At 36.1% G+C, this 23,937-nt stretch overlaps 1 long non-coding RNA gene across 2 annotated transcripts; it reads right to left on the minus strand.

Moving 5' to 3' along the window:
- Positions 1-1,237: 1,237 nt before the first annotated feature.
- On the minus strand, positions 1,238-19,781 carry LOC126768589 (uncharacterized). Of its 2 annotated transcripts, none has more exons than XR_007669242.1 (3): positions 19,424-19,781; positions 1,562-1,739; positions 1,238-1,487 (listed from the first exon to the last, which is right to left on the minus strand). It is a non-coding gene; the product is annotated as an uncharacterized LOC126768589 (long non-coding RNA). The 2 variants fall into 2 exon arrangements; XR_007669243.1 differs by lacking the exon at positions 19,424-19,781 and adding an exon at positions 2,924-3,266.
- Between the last annotated feature and the right edge of the window lie 4,156 nt (positions 19,782-23,937).

The raw sequence follows: 23,937 nt of genomic DNA on the forward strand, positions 1-23,937 counted from the left end.
TTATACAGTTTATTAGCGGTATACATAAGTGTTACTCCAAATTACTGTAAATATAAATAATTATTAATATATTATCATTTAGAGTATGTATAAATATATATTTAATTTTAAATGATAGATAAAAAGGAAAACTGAGTTTCTAGCTGGTTTTTTCTGGTAGTCTACATTTCATTGATAGCATTACATTAAATTCAATCTTGTAAAGTCTGATGTTTCAAAAGTGCTCATGAGAACTAACTTGACTTGAAAAACTAATATATTAATTTCGATGTGATTCCTATGTGGGTGAACATATAGACAGTATTCAATTAAACTACATGCAACATGATCATACAGTATTGAAAAGTTTTTACTTTATGTTCTACTAAACTCATCATGACCCAACGGTTAAAAGACAAGAATCTTCACTGATGATTCCGAGTTCAAACTCTGGCAAGTACCACTAAATTTTAATGTGCCTTATTTGTGTATAATTCCTCTCATGCTCTGCGGTGAAGGAAAACAAAAGTAGTGTAACTATTAGTGACATCCACCAAGCTCAAAATCTACTCCAAAGAAGAGGCCTGAGCCCAGCAGCGGGATATTTACAGGCTGTAACGATACTTTTTACTATTTCTCTGGTATGCACAGCAGTGTGGAAAATATCTGATAATGCATATTCACTAACATCAATAGATATAGGCCCTGTTAGAAGAGTATACAGCTGCTTATACTGGTAATGCACCAATCTCTATGAATCTAAGACGTTACATTTTACTCACACACTCTTATTTCATCCAATTGGTTCACATCAATACAAAGTACAGGTTTAGCAGCAGAAAACTGATAAGGACTCCAGTGTCATATTTTTAGAATTTGATTATTTGAGTTAGAACTATTATAATTTTCAAATCTATCTATCTAAATATATCATTTGCAACCGATTAAGTTGTTATACTAAATAATAAGATAAATAAAGCTAATTTTGACTTTCTCTAGTTAGGAACACTGAAAATAAAGCACAAACTAATTGTTTACAAGTTCATCACAACGCATAGTACCAATTAGAATCTTCAAGTTCTATTTCTAAGTTGGTTGAGTTTTTATAAAAGCTTCAATACAATCTATATATTTTTCTTAACTTTAAAATCGAAAATACAATTACTTAAAAACACAAAATGGATCTGATTCTGGATATGCAGATATTTGTTATAAAAACAAAAGATTAAAAAAAATAGATACAAATTAAAGGCAGAAATATTGTTGAATTACATTGTATTAATATAAATAAAATAAATGATTACATAATAATTACTCTTCAACCTAGTGTTGGCGTACTTATCTCTAAGAGATTCGAAATATAGAGGAAATGAAACTAGAGTTTTCTACGAAGTTCCCTTATCGTCGTTTCTTTTTATTATGACGTCTGGGACGGGGTTCTCTGGCACGGTGGCCTGGAGGTCTCGAGATGATTGCTCGGAGCTACATTCATCCCTTTTAGTTTGGGCCTATGAAAGAAGAAAAATATATATAGGAATCCATTCTGATTTTACATCGATCATTATTGAAAAAGAAGAAGTACCTTTCTAGATAAATATGGTTCCCCTAGTTCGTTAATTAGCGTCATACACCCGATGAAAAGTATCAATAGAATTCTTGTACCTACAGCAATGCAGTAATCTAACCAATAGTCAACCATCTCTACATCAATATAATCATTAAGATTCATATTTTTTCAATTTGCGCTGGTGTGGCTGCGGCTACGTAGTGTTTATAACAAAATTTAATACAAGACTGTTGTATTCAGAACAAACGAAACATTTATATATGAAGCGATCAATAACACACATTGATTTTGAATTAAAAAACAAAGCGCGCATACAGTGTTGCCAACTGCTATCGTAAGAAATGCGCCTAACCATCCTCGACAATGCACTATAATTGATAGATATAGTGATAATTCGGGTTGGGTTTAGTATTAAGCCATACGATTTTGGGTAAACAAAAGAATACAATTCGCATCGCGCGAAAATACTTTTTCGAGAAAATGAAGACTAACTACCATAACCTTTAAATGCGGAAATATGTCAAATAGACCGTTATATCAATGTAAGACCAGGCTAAGTAACATATTTTGCGTAGACGGAGAAACTAAACTAACTAACTTAGTTTCTCTCTACGATATTTTGTTTAAAGTTCCACAAGGATGCAACCTTCTCCTCAAAAAGATTCCTTCTCACTTACACAAGAAAGAGAACGAAAATAACGTTACAAATATTTTAGACAGAGATAGAATTATAAAATCTTCTGTCCCTTATCGCGTAAACAGGTTTATCAAGGTCGGCAACTCAAGTAGCGAAACAAACTTGATAGTTGGTGCGTTTATTGTGCAATTGTTGCTTATTTTTACGTGAGAAAACGATACTAATGCAGTGAAAAGGCAGATAAACAATCCTTATATGATATCGAAGATACAATGGTGCATTGTCGTATTATTTCATGTTAAAGGAATAGCGAGAAGAAAATTGGCGGCGTCTCTGTTCACACTTCTCTTAATGCTCACCAATGAGTTGTGATGTTTTATATTCATGAATATAAGCACATTAAATTGCTATAAATAAAAACCTTAACGAGTTCGGTATTACAACAGACTAGATTTAAAAGTTTCATAATTTCATAATCCTTAAATCAAATTGTTGGTAATAAGTGTATAGATGATTTTGATATTAAAAAAATTTAGGCGCTTTTAAATAGCGAACAGTTGTAAATTATTACAGTTAACTGATATGGTTACCTAAAATCAAAATCCTTTTTTTTTAAGAGTATAAATAATTATTTATAACTTAAATTGAAAACAAATATACATATTTTTGCTACAAGCAAAAATATGTATATTTTTTTGGAATTTAAATTTTGCAATTTTGCGCTTTCAAATATAATTTACCTTTTGTTACATTATTTTAATATTCTTCAATTGTTATTAATATGTTGTCTAAGAATCTTGCTTGAGCTTGAATATGTTTTGGTGTCTTGGCCAACCAACGCATCAAATTATTGTCATAACATGACACAATTACAATAGTACACTAAAACAGCTTCAAAGTAAATTCCATGGCTATTCCGCAGTTGAAGCACCTCATAATGCTATACAAATCAAATCCGAAACACAATGCAAATCAGATTCCAGTCACCAGAGTTAAAAGCAACCTAATCGAGTGATAGAAGGTATTAGTTTGTAGAGATAAGCGTGTATCAAAATTATTAGAAACTAATCGTAAAAACACAAACACCATACTACGATTACTACGGCAACGAAGAATCTGTAATGACATTACATTGACATTTGACAAAGACAGAATCAAACAAGTAAACGTGTTCCGTTTTACGTTTTGTGTTGTTTTTGTGTAATACAAAAAAAAAAACTATCGCATGCATTATGAAGACACACAATTATTTACACAATAATACATTTATGAAAAGATAATTTTATTAAATGCAACAAATACTTGGTATTGTTGTGTTCTGGTTGAAGGGTGAGTGAGTGCAGGGTTCATAACCGAACGATAATTATCGTACAAGTACGATAATTTCCATAATGATGCAAAATTTGATAATTACAATAATCAATACCAATAACATTTTTTTACTGTCAATGCCATATATTGGGTCATTGCAACCGCTCATGACGCAATCCTCGATATCGATATTTTGGTTTGATGCGTAGTGTTGGCAGCTTTCTGAATTGGTTCATTACTATATGTATATCGCGTATATATTGCGTATTTTGTGGTTCTTGTTTTTTTATTGATTAGCATTTCTTAAAATGCTAATGTCTAGTCATTTGCTCTCCCGGAAATATATATCAAAAGTACCGTAACAGCTTGTGAATGTCCCACAGCTGGGCTAAGGCCTCCTCTCCCTTTTTGAGAAGAAGGTATGGAGCTTATTCCACCATGCTGCTCCAATGCGGGTTGGTGGTAAATGAGCTAATAATTTATATATTTGAATTATTCCTGGTTTTGGTAATATTTGCAATTACACTCATTCGGTTACAAAAAGAGATATCGCAAGGCAAACATGTTAAGCCATGTGAGGCTTCAATATGTTAGTAACTAATTACAAACAAACAAATGAAACAGCAATTTTTTTGTGTAATGTATATTTCTGCTAAACACTGTGTTCTTGAATCATATTGTGTAAATTTGTATTGCCAGAAAAAAAATCAATTTTTGTATTGATTTTTTTTTTTTTTTTATAGAATAGGAAGGTGGACGAGCATATGGGCCACCTGATGGTAAGTGGTCACCAAACGCCCTTAGACATTTGCATTGTAAGAAATGTCAACCATCGCTTATAGCCAATGCGCCACCAACCTTGGGAACTAAGATTTTATGTCCCTTGTGCCTGTAATTACACTGGCTCACTCACCCTTCAAACCGGAACACAACAATATCAAGTATTGCTGTTTTGCGGTAGAATATCTGATGAGTGGGTGGTACCTACCCAGACGAGCTTGCACAAAGCCCTACCACCAGTAATAAAGCCCTACCACCAGTAACAAAGCCCTACCACCAGTAGATACTCGTAGCATACGTCGTTGTCGAAAGTTTTTAATCAAAATCAATATACATAATTTAGGTCCTAAAACATTTCACTAGGTTAAATTTAATGTAAAGCTATTATCGGTTCGTAATGTAGATTCTGCCGAGAACCGGTAAGAAACCCTATAGTTACTCTTTTTCATCAATCTTAATATTATAGTAGTATAGTAACAGTCTGTTAATGTCACACTGCTGGGCTAAGGCCTCCTCTGCTTTTTGAGGAGAAAGTTTGGAGCTTATTCCACCACGCTGCTCCAATGCGGGTTGGTAGAATACACATGTGGCAGAATTTCAGTGAAATTAGATACATACAGATTCCCTCACGATGTTTTCCTTCACCGTATAGCACGAGATGAATTATAATCACAAATTAAACATATAAAAATTTAGTGGTGATTGCCCGGGTTTGAACCCTCGATCATCGGTTAAGATTCACGCGTTCTTACCACTGGGCCATCTCGGTATTTCTCGGTATTGTAAACGACTGTTGTTTTTAAACATAATCTTAGAATCTTAATATAATATGTTATAAAATGGCATGCAGCCCTTTCCGCGCCAAAATTTCCGCGAAAATGCCTATGTATATCAGCTCTAAACCGCTTCTTTTGGTTTTGCACAATATATATCACTAAAATAATAATATTAAAAACGTATTTCTTTATTCGAACTGAAATATAATTGAAACGAAAAACAAAAAAAGGAAACAGGATCAACAGAAAGCGATAGTCAAACAAAAGAATACAACCGCGTGACATTCCGATAAATCATAGAATTAAATAAAATATATTTTCTGGCGCCCGCAGAGCTATTCTATAAAAACAAACTCAAACCTCACTGCAGAACACGATCGTGAAATATCAGAAGTGATATGCGACATTTACAATAAAAATAATGTATAAGTGCAAAGGTACGAGAATTGATATGCAATGTGAGCTCATGTACCGATCTCACGCGCGAATGGACGCACTTACAATAATAAATCTTACGCTGACGCCAACTGACGCTCGAACTGTCAGTTAGCCGTGGGGGCTACCGTGTACATAATAGCTCAGTACTTAGTAAGGTGATGGAACGGATTCTAAACAACCAACTTATCCATTACCTAGAAGATCACTGTCTAATTAATGATCGTCAGTACGGGTTTCGACCAAAACGGTCCACAGGTGATCTTCTAGCGTACGTAACACACCTCTGGGGTGAAGCTATCGACAAGCGTGGAGAATCGTTGGCTGTCAGCCTCGATATATCCAAGGCTTTCGACAGGGTCTGGCACAGAAGTCTTCTCTCCAAGCTATCGGCATATGGTCTGCCTGCTCAGCTATGCACCTGGATTGCCAGCTTCCTACACAAGCGTAGCCTTCGTGTTTTAGTAGATGGTTCCGGTTCACAATTCTATGTAGTGAAAGCTGGGGTCCCCCAGGGATCTGTGCTATCTCCCACACTCTTTCTTTTGCATATCAATGATATGCTCTCTCTTGGGAACATACATTGCTATGCAGACGATAGTACAGTGCATGGTGGATACCACGGACGCGCAGTGGCTGGGCGGGCGGAAACTGAGGAGAGGCAGGAGAATCTTGTCATTGAACTCGATAGGACGTTAGAGCTCATCGCCAAATGGGGTTCTGATAATCTTGTTGAGTTTAATGCCAAGATACCAGCTCACGTGTTCCCCTCCTCTTACAACCCGGGTTCCTTCAAACGAGGTGTGAAGAGGCATCTTGCGGGCCGGCAAGGCGGGGACGGCTAGTACAGAACATTCTTCCCGACTGTACTGGCCGTCGTCGCGTTTGGACTCTACTACCACTTACCATCAGGTGGAGTAGAGTCATTTGCCATCACGGCGCATATAAAAAAAAATACCCATACACATGGCACCTTTTCTTTGCGTTTTATTTAGTCTCACTATAGTAGTGAAGTTTGTATAAAGAAAACGCATTAAGTCATTGTGTATCTTGCATTTCGTTATTTGCACCCAGAAGTATGTAAATAAAGTTTTTTTAGCGAATATCATGCAAGCCTTTTAACCCTTCAAAACAAATATAAAAATAATGCCATCCGTTTTGGTGAATTTTTTTTTTCATAAAATCATGTTTATCAGTTCAAACTATGAACACAAATAGTAAATTATAAGCAGATCGGATCAATTTATTAAAATTTCTATACTAAATTTTTCACACCATTTCTCCCGTTTGGAGTTGAATCTCCATAAACAACGAAAAAGGTATGCATTTATTTTTTCTTAGAAGCTTTAATATTAACTATTATTCATATTACTTTAAAACTAACGGACTCCCCATATAAGCTTTCGACCCCTATTTCACCCTCTTAGGTAGTGAATTTTGAAAAACGGTAAAGTACGTTTTTATTTATTTCTAACCAGAAGCTTGTTTTTGAAATTTAATGTTTCTAACTTTGAAAATGACGGGTTTCCATACAACCGATCATCTCTTATTTTACCCCTTTAGGGGTGGAATTTCCTCAGTGAGTGCTTATATCAATCAACAGCCAATCATTGTCCACTGCTGAACATAGGCCTCTCCCAAGGTGCACCAAAGCTCCCTGTCCTCCGCCTTCCGCATCCAGTTGGTGCCCGCCACCTTCTTAAGGTCATCGGTCCACCTAGCTGGAGGGCGTCCTACGCTGCGCTTGCCGATTCGCGGTCTCCACTCTAGGACTCGTCTGCTCCAACGGCCATCGGTCCTACGACATACGTGACCAGCCCACTGCCACTTTAGCCTGCTAATTTTGCAAGCTATGTCGGTGACTCCGGTTCTTTTCCGGATAATCTCATTTCTGATCTTATCCTTCAAAGATACTCCGAGCATAGCTCGCTCCATAGCACGCTATGCGACTTTGAATTTGTGGACTAGTCCCGCAGTTAATGTCCACGTTTCGGCACCGTATGTCATGGCAGGTAAGACGCATTGGTTGAAGACTTTCGTCTTCAAGCATTGCGGTATAGACGACTTGAGGACTTGACGAAGGTTGCCAAATGCTGCCCATCCCAAGCGAATTCTTCGATCGGCTTCTTTCTCGAAGTTGTTCCTACCGACTTGTATTATCTGTCCTAGGTAGGTATTTAGTGTATTTATTTAGTGTACAGGAAACAAACAGTAAAATAATTACAATAAAATAAAAAATATAAAACAATTCTTAAACCAAAACAGTTTCCATTTATAAATTAATCATAAGTAATTACAAAACAAGACATTTTTTATATTTAATAGGTGCATGAAATTATATAATTCATTTATATAATTTAATTTAATATAAATTTAATTTTTAAATCAAGAAAACATAATTTAATAATAAATAATCAAATTATAATTAATTAATTAAAAATGCATGAGTAAATTAAGGCTCTTCAGAGTATAATATTTCTTTTACTTGCAGTTTGAATTTTTTAAGGGAGAGATGAAATATATCACATTCAATAAATGTTTTATTGTACTGTTTAGATGATCTATTAATAAATGCATTTGCTGCATATTTAGTCTTTGTCAATGGAAAATCAAAAATAGATTTGTTGCGACTACCAGGGCGAGGACACTTTATATTTATTTTAGAAAGGAGATAAGTGGAATCAAATATGTTGTGGATCAATTTATATAAAAACACCATATCACGTTCAAGTCGTCTCTATTCAGTTGTCGGTATCTTTTCTATTTGATTCAAATTATTTATAGACGAAAATTTTAAATATTTTAAAAACTTTTCCTGAATATTTTCGATGAATTCTATATATTTACTATACTGTGGATTCCAGACAGTGCAAGCGTATTCTAGAATAGGTCTCACAAATGATTTATATAAAAGAGCAAAAGTTGAAACACGCTTAAACTCTCTGGAAATCGTCAACACAAATCCTAGCATACGAAACGCTTTAGAAGTTATGGAATTTATGTGTTCATCGAAAAAAATTTAGAATCGAGTGTTATTCCAAGATCTTTGACCACTGATACACGTTTTATATCATCTTCCTTAAATCGGTAGTTGTAAATGATCACTTTTCTTTTTCTGGTATATGTTATACAATTACATTTCTTTATATTCAAAACCAGCGAATTGGTAGTACAATAATCGCTAAGTAAGTTCAAATCTTTTTGCAGACTAATACAATCATCAACACTCTTAATAATTTTATAAGTTTTTGTATCATCAGCATATAATAGAAATTTAGAAGATGCAAATACCGAAACAACATCATTTAAATATATATTAAAAAACAGTAGTCCAAGATGTGAGCCTTGAGGGACTCCAGATGGAACGGGTAGAAAAGATGTAGTAGTGTCAGTATATTCACTAACAACTTCGAGAGGTTTCCCCTCGACGTATATCGGTCCTGGCAGGACATGCCTATTGAACATGACCTTGCTCTTGTCCAAGTTCATACCGAGACCGACACACCGGGAAGACTCGCCTAGGCTACGCAGCATTTCGGTGAGTTGTTCCAGCGACTCTGCTATGATGACCCCCGTGGTTTGGGCGTGGTTGTGGCGCGGTTGTGGGCGTGGTTGGGGCGCGTTTTAATTAATGAATTATTCAGGACAAGTAAATAAATATGTATAGATAAAAATATTAGCTTTCTGCACTCCTTTTCCACATAAACTTTAACTGTTTCAAATTTCATACTCCTTCGTCCGCGTAATTACAAAGTTTTTGCTTTACGTATTAATATGTACCAGTGATCGCCCAGTAGTCGAAAATTGACCATAATTTATTTAAAATTTATTAAAGTTTAAATGTTATTAAGGTATTATATTATTAAATCTATACATATAAATAAAAATGAAGTGTCTGTCTGTGATTTCAAAATAACTGCCTCTTTTAAAGTTAATATGGCTATTTGCGATTTACCAAAACATTCATTTTTTTTCTATTATTTTGTCCTTTTTTTCACGCTGGAAAAACACAACGGATTCGTGGCTGGGTTGTCCGAGTCGTGACTTCATGTTTAAGTCGCCGAGAACCAGAGTAGGTTTCGACGACTGCCTGGCCACCGCAGCTCTGTTCGATTCGAGATCACAACTGCGTACTCTCCCCACCCCGCCACTACTACGTAGCCCGAGCCCCTCTCAATAAGTGAGAGCCGATTTTTGGCCATCGATACCGCACCGACAGCAAAGCCCCCCCTTTTTTTAACGCTAAAAAAACGCATTATGTCTTTCCCCCACGGGAACAGTGGGGGGGTATGTGGGGCTCGCCGGTGTCCAAGGCGCCGTGTGCGCCCCGAACATCGGAATACCCACTAAAAAACCAGCGGTACCCTTTCCGTCTTGACGAGGAGCGCCATGCGATCGATTTCACACGTTACCGTGACGAAGCAAAGCCCCCCTCGTTCAGCCCTAGATGGGCAGAGTGCCTTGGTGTAGTTTTTTTTTTTTTATATATGTCCGGGATGGCAAATGACTCTACTCCACCTGATGGTAAATGGTAGTAGAGTCCATACGCGACGACGGCCCGTACAGTCGGGAAGAATGTTCTGTACTAGCCGTCACCGCCTTGTCGGCCCGCAAGATGCCTCTTCACGCCTCGTTTGAAGGAATCCGGGTTGTAAGAGGAGGGGAACACGTGAGCTGGTAAGGAATTCCATTTTGTGGTAGTGCGACAAAGAATGGAGTTGCCAAATTTCTTTGTGCGCGATGGAATTGATGTCACAGTTAGGCGGTGACATCGAGAACCAGCTCGCGTGGCCTTAAGAAGGAAGGGGGAAGCAGGAATTAGAGATAATAATTTCTCGGTACAGCCCGCCGACTTGTGGCCATCTACGCCACACCGGAAGCATAGACCCCCCGTTCCGCTTTGGATGGGCAAAGCACCTTCGTGTGGCCAAGGCCCATACACTTTTTTTTTTTTTATAGAATAGGAAGGTGGACGAGCATGTGAGCCACCTGATGGTAAGTGGTCACCAAACGCCCTTAGACATTGGCATTGTAAGAAATGTCAACCATCGCTTATAGCCAATGCGCCACCAACCTTGGGAACTAAGATTTTATGTCCCTTGTGCCTGTAATTACACTGGCTCACTCACCCTTCAAACCGGAACACAACAATATCAAGTATTGCTGTTTTGCGGTAGAATATCTGATGAGTGGGTGGTACCTACCCAGACGGGCTTGCACAAAGCCCTACCACCAGTACACACACACACTATACACTTGAAGCAGCGCAAAGGGCGCTGCTTCAATACGCATACCTTGGCCGAGCTCCACCCTACGAGGAGGCGACCGGCATCTGATATCTTCTTCGCCGCTGTGAGAGGACAGGTGACGCGGACCATTCCCATATATCCGGGACCACGCTGCAACACTCCGCATCTGACTGAGTCAGGGGAGCAGTTCCCTGCACGAGCAACTGCAACGAACAATTTATCTTTGGTGACGGAATCATCCAATCCCGTCACCTTAAGGTCCACTCGCTTTACAGGTCGAACGACGCTTGCGACTCCATCCAACACAGTGCGGAGCTTCTCAGCAAGCTTATCCGCCTGCTCCGCCTGTGCTTTCGGCAGCTCGAGGAGTCTGGCTCCCGTCGCCGATCGTCGGACCCTAAGGCCGCCATAGATTCCAATATCCTGAAGCTTAACGCCCTGCTCCGCGCGCTCCAGGATGTGAGTATAATATGTAACGACCATTACTGCAGCCCTGCGAGGAGCAACCAGCCTCGGTTTGGCCACCGGCGGAGCCTTCGCCACTGTTGATGGTACTGTGGCGGACGCTGCGGCCGAGGGGGAAGCCTTTTTCTTCTTTCTCCCCTTTTTAACCACGGTGGACCATGATGTCTCCTGGGCCTCCCGTGGTTGGGACTCCGACGTGGTGGACTGACTCGACTGCAGGCACCCGTTTCGGCGCCTGTGCGGGTTTCGGTGGTGGGGTCGGATGGACCACTTGCGCGTATGTAGGTGCAGTTTTCTGCACTACAGCCTGTTTCTTGTCCGCGGCCAGAGGGGGACGGAGCACTTTCGCTGGAAGGAGACGGTCCTGAATTCCTTCCATTTGAGCTTTAATCATAAAGCCCACCGACGACATTATAGAGGCCTTAAATTCCTCCAAAGCCTGTGTGTCCCACACAGTGCTGGTGGATGCCTCATTTGCCACTGCCACCGTGGTCCGCATTTCCGCAAACTCACGGCGGTGGGCTTTTAACTCAGCCTTGAGGCTGTCCACCTCCTTGCGCATGCGGCCATTATCAGCGCGAAGCCTGCGCGTCTCTTCCGCCTCGGTCCTTGATGCCAGAGCATCTACGATGGACTGGAGCGAAGATGCAGATTCTTTGAGCTTCTTGATGAAGCCACCCTTCAGGTTGCTGGATTTCTGGGCAATCTCCAGAATAAGTGCTGCATTGCGACCAGCCTCCGCACGCAGCTCCTCTGCACCCAATTTTAGGGGATCCTCCCTACGGACCTCCGAGGAAGAGGATTCCTCAGAGTCAAGCGCGATCACAGCCGTCTCCTTACGGAAAGCCCGACTTCTCAAGGAGCGCTCAAACGCCTCCTCCCTAGCCTCGGCGGTCTTTGCCTTAAGCTCGGCTTTGGCGCGAGCGAGGCCAGTTCCGCGTCCCTTGGAAGCGAGCTTCCCCCGGCTAGCACGTTTCGCCACCGATCTGATTTCGGTCTCCGTATCCGAACCGGAATCAAAGAGCGCGAGGCCCACAAGTGGGCGTTTACGCCCAGCATTTGCGTCGGACGACAACTCCGTGTCGACGTCCATCAGAACAAAAAAAAAAAAAACCAACGAACAATCAAACGAAACAAAAGAAAACAAAAATACCCTATATAAATTTAAAAAATGAAAATAATTGAACAACAAAAACAAATCAACAAACAACAGTGAAAACCAACATAACCAATCTCAAGACGAAACAACAATCCATTTGCACAGCCGAGTTCAGAATATGTCACAACAGAAACAACAAAAACCCTTAAAGAAAGCCAAAGTAGTCGTAAAAACATCCACAACGCATAGATAACGCAGCCAAAGCCACGATGTTTCGCTTCAGTTATTATTCGTAACTTGCTTAGCAACATTCGCTCGAGATAACGAACACGTCCGCACACTACGACGGTCAACGACGAATCCCCTAACAAACATCCGCCCTGACGAACAAGCATACTCCGGCTTTCGCTTTAAAAGATTCTTCAAGCATGTAGCCGGGATAGTTAATGATAGCTGGTGTCGGCAGGGCGGAGTATTTGCGTCTCCGTGAGAAACAACATTGCTGGCCGTGCTGTCTCGAGATGGTGGTGGACAGCGTTGAGGTTAGCATGGAGTCCTCGGATGTTAGAGAACTCGACCTCAAACAGCGTGGGTATGGTGGGAGTGTGCACCGCTGAACGACCGTTATTTCTTAGTTGCGCTACCATTTGGAAAAATAAGGAAAAGAGACGTGAAGCGAGCGACGTATTGCCACGATAGGGATGGGCAAAGTATGGAGGCGTGTTTTCCCAAATGGTTGCCAAAAGGGAAAATATACTGATCCGCCGGACGGAAGGGCCCCCGAACCCCCCCGGAAGTGGCCGCCGGGACCCCACCTTCCGGTCACCAACCGGCACGACGGTCCACCCCGAGATTATGCGTGGCCTGGTGGAGCAGCCTCGCGAGCTGGTTAGGCACGCTCGGGCCCCTGTACTATGCAAAGTCAAGACTCATGCACTTGAAACGGCTAAAAATTACAAATTGAAATAAATGTTTAAAGTATTTCAAGGTTTCGTTTAGTCTTTATTTCATCACAATCGGTGGAGTCTGTCAAGTTATAAAAACATACGTATTTTTGTTGTTATATCTATACACATATAATGACTTTTTCTGACTGATACATCAACGCAGAGCCTAAACCACGGGGTTAGAAATATTTATCAATATCTCCTAGGAAGGTGCAAGTAATACTTTTTTTTAAACGAACCTAACTATGTTAGTGTTGGTTGCCATAGCAACATTTTTGTACAAAAACGAATGACGTTCCGAAATGAGCCAAACGGGTATTAAGTTCTGTTGTCACTCGAATGTAACGCCAGTAATGGTTACAGGCGCGCTTGGTGAACAGTCCTGGCTTTAACTGTCGTGGCATGGCATGGCATGGCTTGGCTTGTCTCATCTCAGCATGTGGCGTGGCGGTATGTAGCGTGGCATTATATAGCGTGGCGTTATGTAGCATGACGTTACAATATTATTAATTCATTAACATTGATACACTTGCTCATTTACAGTATTACTTATATCTATGGATAGATGCCGGGGTATTTAAGCAAGATAATCGTATAATATCGTAGATCGGAAGTTTTGTATAAAATATTTTTTTCTTCAATCCATTTGTCACTATAAAATATATTAAGTGCAACTACAGGGATTCACAGTATGTTCACTAATGATTATTAAAGTAGTAATCATCAATCTACCACCAGAATGACATTTCATGGTTCTTAATATAAAATCACAGACTTCCTCACAATCATTTACCCTTTCCTTAAACTTGAGAGCGAGTGAAGCGAAGGGGTAAAAGCTAGTACTAAATAAAATCATACTTTGCAATGGCTACTCAGTTTATTATCCTATCTTTTTCAAACAAATTATGTAACATTTAAATAAAAAGCAAATCCAAAAAAAAAATAACTTACATAAAAAATAATTATAGTTAAGTTATGTTTTATTGGAACAAAAAGTAATGCAATTAAAAACAAATGTTGTCCATTGAACTTTACATACATTTTAATAAGCTGCTTAAGGGCTTATATGATATAGAAAAAAGAAGTTATATAACAGTTTTGATTAAAGTTTAAACAGCTGTAATTTGACCATTCTGGTAGGTTTAGTGTTAACATGTAGCATATGAATATAAAATAAAAATAATACATATATCAGCCTAGTTTCCCACCAGCAACAACCGAACAATTACTAAAATTAACAAAAACAAAACCTACATAAAATCGCATTGCTAAAATGTATAATAATAATAATAATAAGTGAAATCAATAAAGGTGTAGTAAGATTTTTTTTAACCAAATAAAATGAAACAAAATGAAATGTATAATATTTATAAAATAGTATATCTATATACAAAACATATATATTTATAATAAATATGAAATTAATATGACTACAATTGCAAATTTATAACAAACTAAAAGATTGAATACTAAGATAGGTACAATCATATATAAATTAATACATTACATTTCTACCTTATTTATTTTATATTGAATTACCAACAAAAGTTACAATAATACAACAACCAATATATAATTTAGGCTTAGCAAGATTAATTGTACTTTTAGTTATAGGTGATTACAGCATGCTTTTTATTAATTTTGTATTAACTGAGTGACCAATTTATTACATAAATTACATTTTGTAATCATTTATAAATAACATATTATGATAACAATAAATAAAGTATGATAATTAAATTGAATTAAATTTGAAATTTATTGTACTTAGTATTCATAATATATCTTTCTTGGGTGGAGTAAATCTTTAGGTATTAATGTCAACCCTAGTAAATCTCAAGCCATAATTATTGGCAGCCGGAAACAAATATCAAAAGTCAACTTGTCTTCCTTGACATCCATAATGTTTGACAAAATTGTCATCCCTTATTGTGATTATGTTAAAAACCTGGTAGTTTTCTATGATAATACTCTTAACTGGACTCGCCATATGAATGAAATCAGCAGGAAAGAGTTTGCAGCTGTGATGTATTTGTGTTGTCTTCAACATTTCCTTTTAAATAATTCTGACACAAATCTATCAAATAAATCCAATCGAATAAATCTGAGAGTTTATAAATGGATTAGGCAAATATGACAATATTTTCCACCAATTGAGTGTAACAAAATTGCGATTTTTCCCTTTTCACACTCCTTATCTAGGCCAGTGGCTAATAAATATAGTTCGAAATATTGTAGCCACTTTTTCCGCATTCAATTGTTATTTATTTCCATTTTAAAACTTTTGACAGAAACGAACGTGAACGAAGGACACGAATTTATGACAAAGTTAAATTTTAAGTTTTACGATGATAAATAACACGTTAATGTTTTTATGTAAAAACTGCACAAAAAACCACTGAAAACACGAAATTGTTAACAAAACTTTTTGATTGTGACAACAGCGTTTGACATTGCGCGTGCGGTTCCCGCAGATAATAAGTTATTGATTTTTTAGTTGTGAAGCAAAACTTTTAATAAATAATTAAAGAAATGGCAAAATAAATATATTTTAACTCACAAATATCTATTAGACAAATTATAGGATATCATAAGCAAAAGAGTATATTACATGATCAAATATTAATCTCTTTTCAGGTTGACCAACCTACCAAAAGGATGGATGTGTATACATATGCGAAATTGCGTATGTGTGTATGTTGTAAGTGTGTAATGTTTTATTTGATTAATTTAAGGTATTTCTAATACATACTTCACAAAAAAAAAAAATTCTGCTCTCCTCTTCTATCTAAACCTCAACTGTGCAAAATTTCATTCTTCTTCGTCAACGCAATTGGCGGTAAAAGGGTACTAAGTGGGGTGTTTCACGTATTTATATTATAAAATATATATATAAAATAAGATAAAAGATGGCCCAGTGGTGGAGCGCGTGAATCTCAACCGATGATCGTAGGTTCAAACCCAGCCAATCACGACTGAATTTTCATGTGCTTAATTTGGTATTACAATTAATCTCGTTCGTGCAATTTAGGTAGGTGGCCTGGGAACTAAGATGTTATATCCCTTGTGCCCGAATTACACTGGCTCACTCACCCTTCAAACGGGAACACAACAATACCAAGTACTGCTGTGTTGCGGTAGAATATCTGATGAGGTAGATGATGAGTGGGTGGTACCTACCCAGACGAGCTTGCACAAAGCCCAACTACCAATGACATGACCTTTATTTAGTGTATCATTCACATTGTAACAAGATTATACAGTTTATTAGCGGTATACATAAGTGTTACTCCAAATTACTGTAAATATAAATAATTATTAATATATTATCATTTAGAGTATGTATAAATATATATTTAATTTTAAATGATAGATAAAAAGGAAAACTGAGTTTCTAGCTGGTTTTTTCTGGTAGTCTACATTTCATTGATAGCATTACATTAAATTCAATCTTGTAAAGTCTGATGTTTCAAAAGTGCTCATGAGAACTAACTTGACTTGAAAAACTAATATATTAATTTCGATGTGATTCCTATGTGGGTGAACATATAGACAGTATTCAATTAAACTACATGCAACATGATCATACACTATTGAAAAGTTTTTACTTTATGTTCTACTAAACTCATCATGACCCAACGGTTAAAAGACAAGAATCTTCACTGATGATTCCGAGTTCAAACTCTGGCAAGTACCACTAAATTTTAATGTGCCTTATTTGTGTATAATTCCTCTCATGCTCTGCGGTGAAGGAAAACAAAAGTAGTGTAACTATTAGTGACATCCACCAAGCTCAAAATCTACTCCAAAGAAGAGGCCTGAGCCCAGCAGCGGGATATTTACAGGCTGTAACGATACTTTTTACTATTTCTCTGGTATGCACAGCAGTGTGGAAAATATCTGATAATGCATATTCACTAACATCAATAGATATAGGCCCTGTTAGAAGAGTATACAGCTGCTTATACTGGTAATGCACCAATCTCTATGAATCTAAGACGTTACATTTTACTCACACACTCTTATTTCATCCAATTGGTTCACATCAATACAAAGTACAGGTTTAGCAGCAGAAAACTGATAAGGACTCCAGTGTCATATTTTTAGAATTTGATTATTTGAGTTAGAACTATTATAATTTTCAAATCTATCTATCTAAATATATCATTTGCAACCGATTAAGTTGTTATACTAAATAATAAGATAAATAAAGCTAATTTTGACTTTCTCTAGTTAGGAACACTGAAAATAAAGCACAAACTAATTGTTTACAAGTTCATCACAACGCATAGTACCAATTAGAATCTTCAAGTTCTATTTCTAAGTTGGTTGAGTTTTTATAAAAGCTTCAATACAATCTATATATTTTTCTTAACTTTAAAATCGAAAATACAATTACTTAAAAACACAAAATGGATCTGATTCTGGATATGCAGATATTTGTTATAAAAACAAAAGATTAAAAAAAATAGATACAAATTAAAGGCAGAAATATTGTTGAATTACATTGTATTAATATAAATAAAATAAATGATTACATAATAATTACTCTTCAACCTAGTGTTGGCGTACTTATCTCTAAGAGATTCGAAATATAGAGGAAATGAAACTAGAGTTTTCTACGAAGTTCCCTTATCGTCGTTTCTTTTTATTATGACGTCTGGGACGGGGTTCTCTGGCACGGTGGCCTGGAGGTCTCGAGATGATTGCTCGGAGCTACATTCATCCCTTTTAGTTTGGGCCTATGAAAGAAGAAAAATATATATAGGAATCCATTCTGATTTTACATCGATCATTATTGAAAAAGAAGAAGTACCTTTCTAGATAGATATGGTTCCCCTAGTTCGTTAATTAGCGTCATACACCCGATGAAAAGTATCAATAGAATTCTTGTACCTACAGCAATGCAGTAATCTAACCAATAGTCAACCATCTCTACATCAATATAATCATTAAGATTCATATTTTTTCAATTTGCGCTGGTGTGGCTGCGGCTACGTAGTGTTTATAACAAAATTTAATACAAGACTGTTGTATTCAGAACAAACGAAACATTTATATATGAAGCGATCAATAACACACATTGATTTTGAATTAAAAAACAAAGCGCGCATACAGTGTTGCCAACTGCTATCGTAAGAAATGCGCCTAACCATCCTCGACAATGCACTATAATTGATAGATATAGTGATAATTCGGGTTGGGTTTAGTATTAAGCCATACGATTTTGGGTAAACAAAAGAATACAATTCGCATCGCGCGAAAATACTTTTTCGAGAAAATGAAGACTAACTACCATAACCTTTAAATGCGGAAATATGTCAAATAGACCGTTATATCAATGTAAGACCAGGCTAAGTAACATATTTTGCGTAGACGGAGAAACTAAACTAACTAACTTAGTTTCTCTCTACGATATTTTGTTTAAAGTTCCACAAGGATGCAACCTTCTCCTCAAAAAGATTCCTTCTCACTTACACAAGAAAGAGAACGAAAATAACGTTACAAATATTTTAGACAGAGATAGAATTATAAAATCTTCTGTCCCTTATCGCGTAAACAGGTTTATCAAGGTCGGCAACTCAAGTAGCGAAACAAACTTGATAGTTGGTGCGTTTATTGTGCAATTGTTGCTTATTTTTACGTGAGAAAACGATACTAATGCAGTGAAAAGGCAGATAAACAATCCTTATATGATATCGAAGATACAATGGTGCATTGTCGTATTATTTCATGTTAAAGGAATAGCGAGAAGAAAATTGGCGGCGTCTCTGTTCACACTTCTCTTAATGCTCACCAATGAGTTGTGATGTTTTATATTCATGAATATAAGCACATTAAATTGCTATAAATAAAAACCTTAACGAGTTCGGTATTACAACAGACTAGATTTAAAAGTTTCATAATTTCATAATCCTTAAATCAAATTGTTGGTAATAAGTGTATAGATGATTTTGATATTAAAAAAATTTAGGCGCTTTTAAATAGCGAACAGTTGTAAATTATTACAGTTAACTGATATGGTTACCTAAAATCAAAATCCTTTTTTTTTAAGAGTATAAATAATTATTTATAACTTAAATTGAAAACAAATATACATATTTTTGCTACAAGCAAAAATATGTATATTTTTTTGGAATTTAAATTTTGCAATTTTGCGCTTTCAAATATAATTTACCTTTTGTTACATTATTTTAATATTCTTCAATTGTTATTAATATGTTGTCTAAGAATCTTGCTTGAGCTTGAATATGTTTTGGTGTCTTGGCCAACCAACGCATCAAATTATTGTCATAACATGACACAATTACAATAGTACACTAAAACAGCTTCAAAGTAAATTCCATGGCTATTCCGCAGTTGAAGCACCTCATAATGCTATACAAATCAAATCCGAAACACAATGCAAATCAGATTCCAGTCACCAGAGTTAAAAGCAACCTAATCGAGTGATAGAAGGTATTAGTTTGTAGAGATAAGTGTGTATCAAAATTATTAGAAACTAATCGTAAAAACACAAACACCATACTACGATTACTACGGCAACGAAGAATCTGTAATGACATTACATTGACATTTGACAAAGACAGAATCAAACAAGTAAACGTGTTCCGTTTTACGTTTTGTGTTGTTTTTGTGTAATACAAAAAAAAAAACTATCGCATGCATTATGAAGACACACAATTATTTACACAATAATACATTTATGAAAAGATAATTTTATTAAATGCAACAAATACTTGGTATTGTTGTGTTCTGGTTGAAGGGTGAGTGAGTGCAGGGTTCATAACCGAACGATAATTATCGTACAAGTACGATAATTTCCATAATGATGCAAAATTTGATAATTACAATAATCAATACCAATAACATTTTTTTACTGTCAATGCCATATATTGGGTCATTGCAACCGCTCATGACGCAATCCTCGATATCGATATTTTGGTTTGATGCGTAGTGTTGGCAGCTTTCTGAATTGGTTCATTACTATATGTATATCGCGTATATATTGCGTATTTTGTGGTTCTTGTTTTTTTATTGATTAGCATTTCTTAAAATGCTAATGTCTAGTCATTTGCTCTCCCGGAAATATATATCAAAAGTACCGTAACAGCTTGTGAATGTCCCACAGCTGGGCTAAGGCCTCCTCTCCCTTTTTGAGAAGAAGGTATGGAGCTTATTCCACCATGCTGCTCCAATGCGGGTTGGTGGTAAATGAGCTAATAATTTATATATTTGAATTATTCCTGGTTTTGGTATATTTTTTTTTTATAGAATAGGAAGGCGGACGAGCATATGGGCCACCTGATGGTAAGTGGTCACCAACGCTCTTAGACATTGGCATTGTAAGAAATGTCAACCATCGCTTACATATCCAATGCGCCACCAACCTTGGGAACTAAGATTTTATGTCCCTTGTGCCTGTAATTACACTGGCTCACTCACCCTTCAAACCGGAACACAACAATATCAAGTATTGCTGTTTTGCGGTAGAATATCTGATGAATGGGTGGTACCTACCCAGACGAGCTTGCACAAAGCCCTACCACCAGTAATATTTGCAATTACACTCATTCGGTTACAAAAAGAGATATCGCTAGGCAATATCTCTTTTAAAAATAGGCTATATATATATATATATATATATATATATATATATATATATATATATATATCGTACATAATATATTACAGGAAATAAAGGGTAATTTTATTTTTATGCTACGAACGAGAATATATATATATATATATATATATATTCATTCATTATTTCCTGTAATATATTATGTACGATATATATTTATTTAACTTTCAAATTAAATTAATTATCAGCAATCAGGTCGGGTTGTCTATCTATCTATTAGGCTATAGATATCAATATCGAAGCAACTCGTTGATATCTTTAAAAAAAAATTTTAACAATTCAATAACAGCACCATTAATAGTAACAAACCTATAAACAAACGGTTATTTAATTTTTGGCTAGTTTTGGTACAAAAGGAAACTGCTCTTTGCTCTTTCTCATTTCTCTTTGTCATCTTCACTATCCGATGACTTTGAAGTGTATGCGACCCGCCTTTATCTTGTCACTAAGAACTGTATTTGCAACATTCGTAAATTCTTGCGTGCCGTGTAGAAGTCGTGATTTTTTCTTAAATTATGAAACTCCTTGGATTATCCTGCAGTGTTCATCATAATATAAGAACCTCATGATATTTTTTTTCTATCTATAGTAATATTATCAAAAGGAAAGATTTGTTTATTAACTGATAAACTCTGAAACTACTGAATCGATTTTTATAATTCTTTCACGATTATAAAGTTTCTTTATCCAGAAGTAGCGTAGGATAAATAAAAATAAATAAAACGAAACTACTCGTTTAAATTTCGAACAATAAGAAGCAGTTATATTTAAACAAATACTCGGTTCCTGTTATTATATTAAAGATAGATGTATGTTGCCGCAGACATTTTAGACGTGGATATCTACGAATCCATCGTACCAAATTTTGAGTTATCTGAGCTTTTGGGCGCATTCGCCTGAATAGCGTTTGGGACGACAATGTCTTCTCGTTCTACTTTCACAGTTCTGGGATTATGTTTTCACGTCCTATATTCAACAGCAAACATCACCAATCTCTTAACTTCTTACAAATCGTTAAATATCTCATTTATTTATTGTGCTCACTTAAATACATATAAGAAAATGAAATTCAAGCTTGACACGTAAATCGTACAGGTGAAACTGAGAAAAAAATATATATTTATTTATAGATACCGAGATAAGGAATAAAGATATACATATATAATAAAAAATGACAACACACGCTTAATTTAATATTAAGCATTTTTTAAACTAGCAACATTTGTTGAATTAAAATAATTAAGAAGAATTCGGTCAGGAGGACATTATCGTCATCAATAAAAAAATGCTGCTTTAATGCTGTTTGATACACGTGTGGCAAATTTTCACTCACGATATGCAGATTTCTTCACGACGAACAATTATATACAAGTTGCAGTTTTCCTTGTATTTTCTAATATTCAGAGTGTATAAGTAAAGTATTGTTGTTTTATTTGTGTCATAATCCACCGAATATCTAAGGTATATAGAGACAGAAAATGTTTCTCTAACATTGGTCTAGCTGTGATATGAATATGTATGTATTATATTAAAGAAGAAATATAAATTTGGCGAGACAAAGCGACGGTGGCGCTATTATTTAAACAGCTGTTCATCTGTGCCTTTATAACAATATCAACGAAAAATTAGGTGTTACAATAAAATATATGTAATTAAAGAACTACTTACTCAACAGATATATTTTTTGGTAACTAAACAGTTCTTTTATTTACGAAAACATTAAAACGAAATTCTTTGCACCGTCTTATAATAACGATAAGTCTAGATATTTTATGATTAACTTATACGGTAATATAAATACATAGCAATATATTTAATCAATAAAATTCAACAATACCCTTATTCGAGATGGCCCAGTGGTAAGAACGCGTGAATCTTAACCGATGAACGTGGGTTCAAACCCGGGCAAGCACCTCTGAATTTTCATGTGCTTAATTTCTGTTTATAATTCATCTCGTGCTTTTCGGTGAAGGAAAACATCGTGAGGAAACCTGCATGTGTCTAATTTCATCGAAATTTTGCCACATGTGTATTCCACCAACCCGCATTGGAGCAGCGTGGTGGAATAAGCTCCAAACCTTCTCCTCAAATAGGGAGAGGAGGCCTTAGCCCAGCAGTGGGACATTTACAGGCTGTTACTATACTATATATACCCTTATTTGCCAATTGTTATTTACTATCGTTATTTAACAAAGTGCACAAACACGGTGCTTGTAAATGTTTTTGAATAACAAAAATATAAAGCACTTGCAACTAATAACACGTGTTCTGCACTATCTATTGTATCTCACTCGTGAAATATTGAAAAACGCTATGTATTGACGTATTCGTTTTTAGTTATTTAAATAATACATCGATATTCATTAAATATTTAATTATTATAGTCAAAGTCTCGTATCACGTTTTGCCATTTCACTAACCGTGTTCTGCAGTTTCGAGTTTATTCTTAATGAAAGGTTTTATTGATCTCTCTTTCAAAGTGACTTGCGTAAAGAAATTATTGAAACAAAAGTGTTAATATTCACTACTGAACCGATTCAACAATGTTGGATATTGGCATTCGGTATAGAAATGAACATTCTTTAGAGTGATTGTACTGATAAACACAGAATTTATATACAAAATTGTAAGTGTTCCTTTTTGCATCGAACGTTTTAATTTGCAGTTAAATTCGAAATCGAAATTCATATTTATTCAAGGGTATTTTGTTACAAAATATTATTTTCAACAACAGACTATAAATAAATTTAAACATAATATTGCATGCTGTAGAGCTCTTGTTCCTGAAGCCATTTGTTTCACATAATATATGGCTTATAGTACATGACATCCGCTATTAGTTGTTATGGTAAGGGACTTAACAGTCAAAATTTCTATATGACTTGCTTATGTGGCTGACTTTATTAACAAAGATAATTATACTAAAACAGTCATTAAATACCGCGTCTTTAACTGTGCTAATGACGCAGCAATCTGTGGTCGATGACGCAGATAAAATAAATTTACTTTTTGTTAAAAAGGGGGCACTATATGATTTGATCTTGTTG

This window comes from Nymphalis io, chromosome 5 (genome assembly GCF_905147045.1).
Source record: "Nymphalis io chromosome 5, ilAglIoxx1.1, whole genome shotgun sequence".
Lineage (NCBI taxonomy): Eukaryota > Metazoa > Arthropoda > Insecta > Lepidoptera > Nymphalidae > Nymphalis > Nymphalis io.